Below are 8,444 nucleotides of genomic sequence, written 5' to 3'. Positions count from 1 at the left end.
TCCAATTGTTGCCATAAACAGCTTGTAACATACCTCGAGGCATCCCAGGACTGGGCAGAGTTTGGCTCTCTGCCCACTGTTTAAGTGTTTTATATTATTATCTTTGTGGTTGTATAGCTTGTAAATATCTCATGTAACAAAAAACTAATAATTATAAAAATAAATAAAAAATTTGCATATGATCAATTATGGCAGTGATGAATTTAGAGGCGGCGGGTGATGAGAAACTATAAATCTGGCCTTATAAAGTACACAGTAGGAATGGTGGGCACGTCAACATTAGCACATGAGAATTCATACGGACCACATCAGCTGCACATACTAGGGAGCAGTACTTGGCTAGCTAGATATATATCCGTGATTTCCTACACAAAGCACTTCTTAAGGAATCAATGTGGCTAACTTCTTTGTAATTACCAACCTATCTTTTGTGTTTGTCTGTTTTTGTGTATTGGAGTAGCTATAGTTATGTAATGTTGCTTCTTTTTTTTTTTGTTGTACATATGTGTGCTCCAGTGCCAACTATACTGTGAGGATAAATAAAAACCAATGGACCGTCCCCGGGACAATTGTAGGACTGTCTCCATGGTTGCATGTGTCTGAGGACTCACTTGCATTTAATTTACATTGTACAAAATTGTCATCATTTAATCATTGATGGTTTTCTCTTAATTAGGTACATCCAAGGGTACGTCATAGCAATGGAGGCCACAGGAGAATCAACTTTAATAACAATGGTAACATTCTCTCTTTTTATTTCCGGGCTAGATGGACTGCCCTTGCCACCACCCCCTGGACAGCTGTGAATTACCAGCTACTAAACAAATCACTCAGGGGTTCCAGGGGTCAAGGCGAACCTCGGAGTAAGCCAGTTAGACATTAAATGTTATCGGATGACTGATGACCCTGTAAGCACATTAAAGCAGACCTTAACAACACAACCTACATCAAACCTGCAATTGTAATTTACATTCATTTCTCAATCAGCATGGAGGCAAGTTTTTGAAAAACTGTTGTTGCAGTAGGTCCCATGCCTCCAGTGGTGGCAAAACCAATGGCGAAACGCAAGCTTTTTCAACCTCCCAAATCCATTCATCATAATATGCTTGATGTTTCTCCTGTTCATGAACTGGACAGGAGTGCGCAAAAGGATTAAACACCCTAATATCGAAAGCGCACGCTACCTATTTCAATCCCCAAAGTCCCTAACAACAACATCGAGATGAGCATCATCTTCTCTGTTGGCTGTTGCATATCTGAGAGGCTCATGACCTAAAGGTTGAAGAGCAAACTCAACACCTACACACAACTCACTTTGCTCAACTAGACTTGCAGTCAAATCACGAATCTCATTATGGCGAATGAGAAGATTTTCCACATACACAAGTCTTCACTGGATCTTAAACAAAGAGCATCACGAAACTCTCCTTTGGATAAGGCAAACCCATATTTAGCAATTGGAAGAGTTATTCTCTTGCTCTGAGAAGATGAAAAGTGAACAGTGAGGACAATGACGCCAATGGTAATGTTCTTTGGTTGCCAATAGGGGTCGCTCTATGGGGGCCACCATCACTATTAGGCCACTGCATTTACCTGGCCACAACCATCACAAGTTTGATGAAAGTGTTTTAGGCTTGTACTTTCATCTTTTTAAGTTGCAAGGTAACACAAACGTTTAGACTTCACACTGAAGATCGTTTTTACTGGGCCCATACACTACAGTATGCAAGGAAAAACGGAAAATAGTGGAAGAATACACAGTGGTGCATGGGGGACTGAGCACACACACCCTCCTCCAAAATTTTACTGTGTGCTAGCAAAAAGATTATAGAATCTACAATACAGGTACAATTGCATCGAAAGAATCATGGGCAATTTAGAGAGTGAGAAGAGAATCTTCTATGAATCAACAAGAGGGGGTGAAATTTATATTTCAGGCATTCAGGGATAAAACTGCTCAATACTGATCGAAATACTCTAATAAAACAGTCAGTTACTCTAATAGAACATCCATCGTTAGAATTCTATGATACACCCCCTTGGACTTCAACTTTGAACTCAAACCATACTTCATGCAGCATTTATGTTGTGCTTTTTATATGACAGGTAGCCACTGCTAGAAAATAATGAATTAAAGGGGCTCAATGCTTATATGCTTATTCAATAAGGTTCAGTAAAAATTGCCAAATTTGATCTCAGAAAGCTGGCTAAATTTGAGAAAATTTTCCTGTCATGACATGCTCCACATACTGAGTATGCTTTGCACACTGTACTACTAGTTGTATCAACCAGTTGCCACATTTGATGCCCCATAGCTTAGCACCCCCCTTGGGAATATAGATCCACTTCTGATATTAGAGCTGACATGACTGTAAACAGATGAGGGCAGTGGATGGGAAACAGAGGGAGTGACCTTATTCTACTATACCTTTTAATTTACAAGTAGCTATAAAGAAAATTTGAGTAGAGAAAAGAAACAAGTGAGGTCATTTTATTTATTTTTGACTTTACAGCATACAGAATTACAATGTTATATGGTTACAACAGATTGGTGGCTACAGGTATGCTGAAGGTCCACTGGAAACCTGTGCCAGTGGCCTAAAATGATTAGTTATAGTTATATAGTGATCAGTTAGAAAATAAATTACGTATATTACAAAAGTGATTGTTATTACAAGGGCTGCAATGCTTCAAATTAGGTGGTTTGGGGGACTTGTTACAATGGCTATAGGGACTTAAAAATGAATATGTACATGCATTATTAGAATCAATATTAGTTTCAAAATGATTCCATATGTAGTTAGTAAGTTTTTTCTTGATTGTTGCTATACTAAGATCACAATTGATGATGGGTAGTGCATTCCAGATCCGTGGTAATCGATTGAAATAAAGTTGCTAGTTAACACACTAGTGGGGTTTCTATTATGTTGTAATTTGTTACTTGTACCTAGAGGTGTATTTCCTGATGCAAAACTAATAAAGTTATTAATATTAAAGGTATTGTTTGGCAATTTTAAACACTTAATCAGAAACATAATGTCTGAGATGTCTAGAAAATACATAAGTGGCTAAATCTTGAGAGTCATTAATCAATGTTTATAATCACTACACTATGTACAAGTTGAGCTGAATCCTGAAAAACAGCTAAAAATTAAAAGTGAATTTTTTTTCTCAAGAAAGTAGGGTTGGGCAATATTATTGTCTGTATGCAATATTATGATGTGCAATACTGAGTACCGCAGCTTTTTTGGAAATACCGCAATACCGTTTGTGCAATATTATTGCATTTTCTGTATAATTGCTAAGAGGGAAATTGTGTTATTAGTGCTTTGCAGAGACTACAGGACTGACACAAACATTAGAGAGCTGTACCTAGAAGCACTGAAGATCTGACAGCAACTTGTGCTGCCATTACATATCAGAGTTGAATACTGTAGGCCCACAATAATGTCTTATTTATGACACATAGTATCTTATAGTGGGAATGGCAATAATCACAATTATCGCATGATCACCTCAGTGCAATAATCGCAAGTAGAAAATACCAGTACCGCCCAACCCTACAAGAAGTAAACATTTCAGCCAACCAGATGGTTAATGGTGACAGCAAAGGTGTCACCAACAGAGATGTACAGTTTGGCTTCATTGCAAGTTTGGGAAAAGAGTACAATGGACACTGCACTTTTGTGGCTTCCACGTTAGGAAATGTATGGTAAAAATTTTGATTGGCTGTAAATGTTACGTCAGATTTTTGAACGAAAAGAGGTCAAGCATGTGCCAAATATCAAGATCATGTGTAATTGCATCCATGAGTTATTAAATGTTTTTGAGGATTCAGCTCAACACGTACATACTATAGTGTAGTCATTAAAAATATATTTGTTGCTCTACATTGAAGTCGCTCCAGTGTTTTAATGTCTTTCAATAAGTTGGGTTTCCACAGTACAGAACAAAACAAAAACTGACTTCTGACAAGTGATAAATAAAGCTGCATCTTGGACTGGAAAGTGATGTTTACTGAGAAGGAATGTCGTAGTAGTTCTAACGTTTTATATGCTTTGGACAAAATGAAGTTATAATGAGACTCCCAGTTTAAATCTGACGAAATTACAATTCCCAGGTGTTTGTGATTACAAACTTTAGAGATGATGTTAGATCCTATAGAGTGGATAGGTGTGGTTTAAAACTCATAAACAATGTCTTTGAGAGACTAAACAATAAATTGGTGTCTATACTCCATTCATTGAGCAGATTTAAGTCTTTTTGCAATTCTATGCTGTTGCCGTTTCCCGAAATACCAAATCTCTTTAGTTTACGTAATAATACATTATGGGACTCACTGTCAAATGCCTTACAAAAGTCAAGGTAGATAACATCAGTTTGGTGAGATGTGTTGATTATATTGTTGAATACAATAAGCAGTTGTTGGATTACGGATCTGTTTTTAAGAAAGCCGAATCGAAACGATGTGATGTATGGGTTGAGGTGATGTATTGTTTTATCATATAAGAGCTTTTGAGTACCTTTGGAGTATTACACAAAAGTGATATGAGCCAGTAGTTTGAGACTAGTCCTCTGTCTCCAGATTCAGATACTGGAACAATACAGTGTGTACACCAATCTAGTGGAAGTGTGTATTTGCGAATAGTAAAATTGAACAGATAATGTAAAGGTCTATATAGGAATGATGCACATTTCTTAAGGAGTTGAGGCCCAATACAATCAATACCTGTAGCTTTATGAGGATCAAGAGAAGCAAGTGCATTGTAAATATCATCTTCAGAGAATTCTAATGAAATTAGGTGATGGTGGACATTGGTATCAAATGATTGATTGGTTGATGGTACACTAGTGACTTAGTCTAGTGTTGCTGGTTGTAAATACAGGAAAAAATATTTGTTGAACAATGATGCTTTGTGAATGTCATTTGTATTGTGGCACTGTCTCCATTGTAAAACATTGTAGAAGTTACATATATGCTGGTATCTTTTTGACTGATTGGAGGTGGCAAAATTATGAATTAATTTGGATTCATATGTAGAGCGTGCAGCCAAACTCTCTTCGTCAATTTCAAACTCAGCAGATTGGATGCAATCCTTAGTATGTGACGTTGGAGATATTGAATTATATCTCTTTTTGAGGGAGTGGAGACATTTGATCTTGTGTTTTAAACTTGGAATAAACCATTTAGGTTAAGCATTAGGTTTTATCATGATTTTAGGAACAAACTGGCGAATAGAGTCCATTAAAGTTTCTTTAATAAAAGATCATACAAATTCTACATTATAGAAGAGTGGAAACATGGTGAAAAGTCTATATGTGAGAGATAGTGGTTTATTGACTCAAAGTCTGCTTTGGAATAATCTAAAATGCTAATGATATCACTAGCTGGGTTGTCTTTACTGTTGTGGGGTAGTCATTTAACCCTGCAGCTATAATAAAGGACATTTAATCCCCACTTTAGTCGTGCCTTATATTTGTTTGTTTACTTTTTTGTAACAATGACTGGTGAACCATATGAAAGGACAGTATAACAAGAGATATAACACACCCACTCAATTACCAGAAAGAGTTGTTGCCTTTCTTCCACTCATATAAAGCTGTATATGGGTGGAACAAAGCTGAAATGAAGATCAGCATAAGAAGCTCCTCTGCAATCAATCAGAAATTGTGATTAAATGCTTGCCCCGGTTATCAATTTACTGGGAAGCAAATGGCTACTCTGCTTCGTTTTCAGGTATGTTCACCCATTATACAACAAAGAACAGTACAAGAAGCACCTCTGCAATCAATCCACTCACTACATAAATTATGGACAATTCACTTAACAGCCAGCTGGTACCAAAGTCACTGTGTGTTACCACAAATCAACACCCGTAAGGCAATAGAGAAAGAAAGAAATGGGACACAAAGGAGCACAAAGTAAATTCCTTGTTGCATATACTGTAGTTATTGTGGTTGAAGAAAGCTAGCAGGATTTGGTTCAAGGACATTGACTTGTGTTCTACGCTTGCTGCATTAGGCTGCAGTTGAATGTTTTGAAGTCTGTAATAATACAGATTGGATCCTGGCAGAAGTTGCGAGATCGTTGTGTGTCTATTTTCATTAATGGTACAACTCTTGCTCGTGTTGTGACCACTCTTATAGACCAGAATTTGTCCTGGAAATCTCTGTCTTAAAGAGAGTCAGATACAAGTTGTATACCTTACGCCATTTGAACCCTTTGCCAGATCACTTATTGTCTCAATTGTATCAGGCATTTGTATTATCAGTTTTTGACCAATGTGATGCTGTCTGGATGCTTACAGCTGTATTGCTCTCAAAACATCTAGAGCGCATACATTACAAGGAATATCTAAATGTTCTTCTTTTGCCAAATTGACATTTACAGAGAGACGATGTTTCCATACAGCTGTGCAAGTGTTTAAAAGTTTTGCACCATCTTTGTCCGGGATATTTAAGAGACTGGTTTGTATCTCCTGAAGCATTTACAGCACCACATGGATGAAACAAGTATCGTTTATATGTGCCACAAATCCTTTCATCAATTGGGAAGAATAGCTTTTATTATTGTGGAGTACTTATTTGGAATAGCTTACCCCAATTTGTGTGGCATTGATCGCCTATCAAATTTATTTTAAAGACTGTATTGTTATATAGTACTGTGTTATTGTTGTTTATTTTGTTTGTTTGTTTGTTTGTTTGTTTGTAATCTTTGTTTTGTGTCATATTGTGTATTTATATTGTTACTTTTGTACAGCTGCACTGTTGAAGAGCAGCTCTTTTGAGCTGATGTAGTCTCCTTTTGATAATCAATTGAGTACATATACATTCCTAATTTGCTTTTAGCTCTGATTGGCTAGTAATTTACATTTTTTGCATGCTCAGTGGTACAGTGAAACCTCTATAATCTGATGCTCATTTGGATAAGAAAATTGTGTCAGATTAGCAAGGATGTCAGATTATGAGGTAGTATTACATAGAAAAAGTCATTTTGGTATACAAAACAATGTCAAATTATAGAGGTATTCTGGATTACAGAGGTGTCAGATTAGAAAGGTTTCAGTGTAAAAGCAAAGTAGCTATCTATAGTGGCAAATCTCCAATGTAGTTAAAACCCTTGTCAATATTTAAAGGTCATGTGCAGTCTCCAGGTGTTGACTGACAATTGTTCTCTAAAAATTTCTGGAAAAGGATTACTTAGGGCTGTGGGTCAGCCAGTTGATGCACTATTATATTAGGCACATGTGCTTATTAACTATAATGTTAAGAGGATGCACCTACCCGTGAAGGTCTCTGCTACTGCAAAATGTGTTTCAGGGAATATCACCAGAATGATGTACAACTACACCAGTTGGGACATTCTAGTTATCGAATTCACCACCAAAAGAAATTCCCAAAGTACCATCTGTAAGAACCAGTCATTAACAATTATTTCATAAAGACTTCCCTGTTTAGCTACCTTGTTGAACATCCAAGTCAATTTACACACCTTCACTGAGGTAAAGTCATCTCTATAACTCATGAACTGCACTACACCCACTGGAATGGCACCATTCAATACCAAAAACTATACTTCCTGCAGCTACGACACCTCCTAGTATTGTGATGTCTAAGCTGATGAAGTGTTGCTTTTCCTTCCATCAAAGTTTTCTGTTGTATGGTACAGAACCTATTAAACCAAAAACACAACAATTATTACCCCATGCATGAGCAAGAGTTAATTTAGAGGACTTACTGGTTACTGAGTGGTTTCTTGCATACATAAAAAAGATACATATCCATTAACTTCAACAGTCTTTAGTGACCTAAATGAGTAATAAAAAGTGTATTTTTGATTTGTATTCCTACACCATGCATTCAATAGTGTTGGAGTTCAGTACATATGGACGTGTCCAGGATTACAGATGTGTGCACAATTTTGGATGCACATTGGTCTATTTAAAACCAACTTAAGATAAAAGATTGATATATTAATCTCTTGTGATTAAATAGGTTGATACCTATAGCTATACGACTTCAGTGGTCTCTGCACAGTTTAAGAAATACCCCCAAACAATTTTATGCATGAATGCATTCAAAAATATAGCTATATAGGATTCTTTTATTTTAGCAGAGAAAATTGATAGGATATAGTTTATATATTTCTCTATATTTTGCAACTCTCTTGCATGGGGTGGTGCGATTTGCAGTCGCCACATATACCAACCCAGTTTTTATGGAAATTCTTTATATGGAGAGAATGAGTTCCAAACAGCAGAATACTATTTTGCCTGGTAAACCCACTTATTATAGGCCAAGTATCACATGAAATTTTGAGCCTCGTACATTTGACAAACCTGTAGCATTTATTTTCTTTGAGCTAAGTTTTCATCCACATGCACTTACAGAGGTGTAACTACAATGTAGGCAGGTGAGGCAGTTGCCTCACCAAATATTGTTGG

At 36.7% G+C, this 8,444-nt stretch overlaps 1 long non-coding RNA gene across 1 annotated transcript; it reads right to left on the bottom strand.

The window, feature by feature from the left end:
• Positions 1–7,520: 7,520 nt before the first annotated feature.
• Positions 7,521–7,808, bottom strand: LOC136261531 (uncharacterized). The gene is made up of 3 exons (XR_010703934.1): positions 7,739–7,808; positions 7,595–7,672; positions 7,521–7,542 (listed from the first exon to the last, which is right to left on the bottom strand). It is a non-coding gene; the product is annotated as an uncharacterized lncRNA (long non-coding RNA).
• Between the last annotated feature and the right edge of the window lie 636 nt (positions 7,809–8,444).

Source organism: Dysidea avara, chromosome 7, assembly GCF_963678975.1.
Source record: "Dysidea avara chromosome 7, odDysAvar1.4, whole genome shotgun sequence".
NCBI lineage: Eukaryota > Metazoa > Porifera > Demospongiae > Dictyoceratida > Dysideidae > Dysidea > Dysidea avara.
The sequence above is the reverse complement of the archived record's forward strand: the minus strand, read 5'-3'. Positions and strand labels throughout refer to the sequence as shown.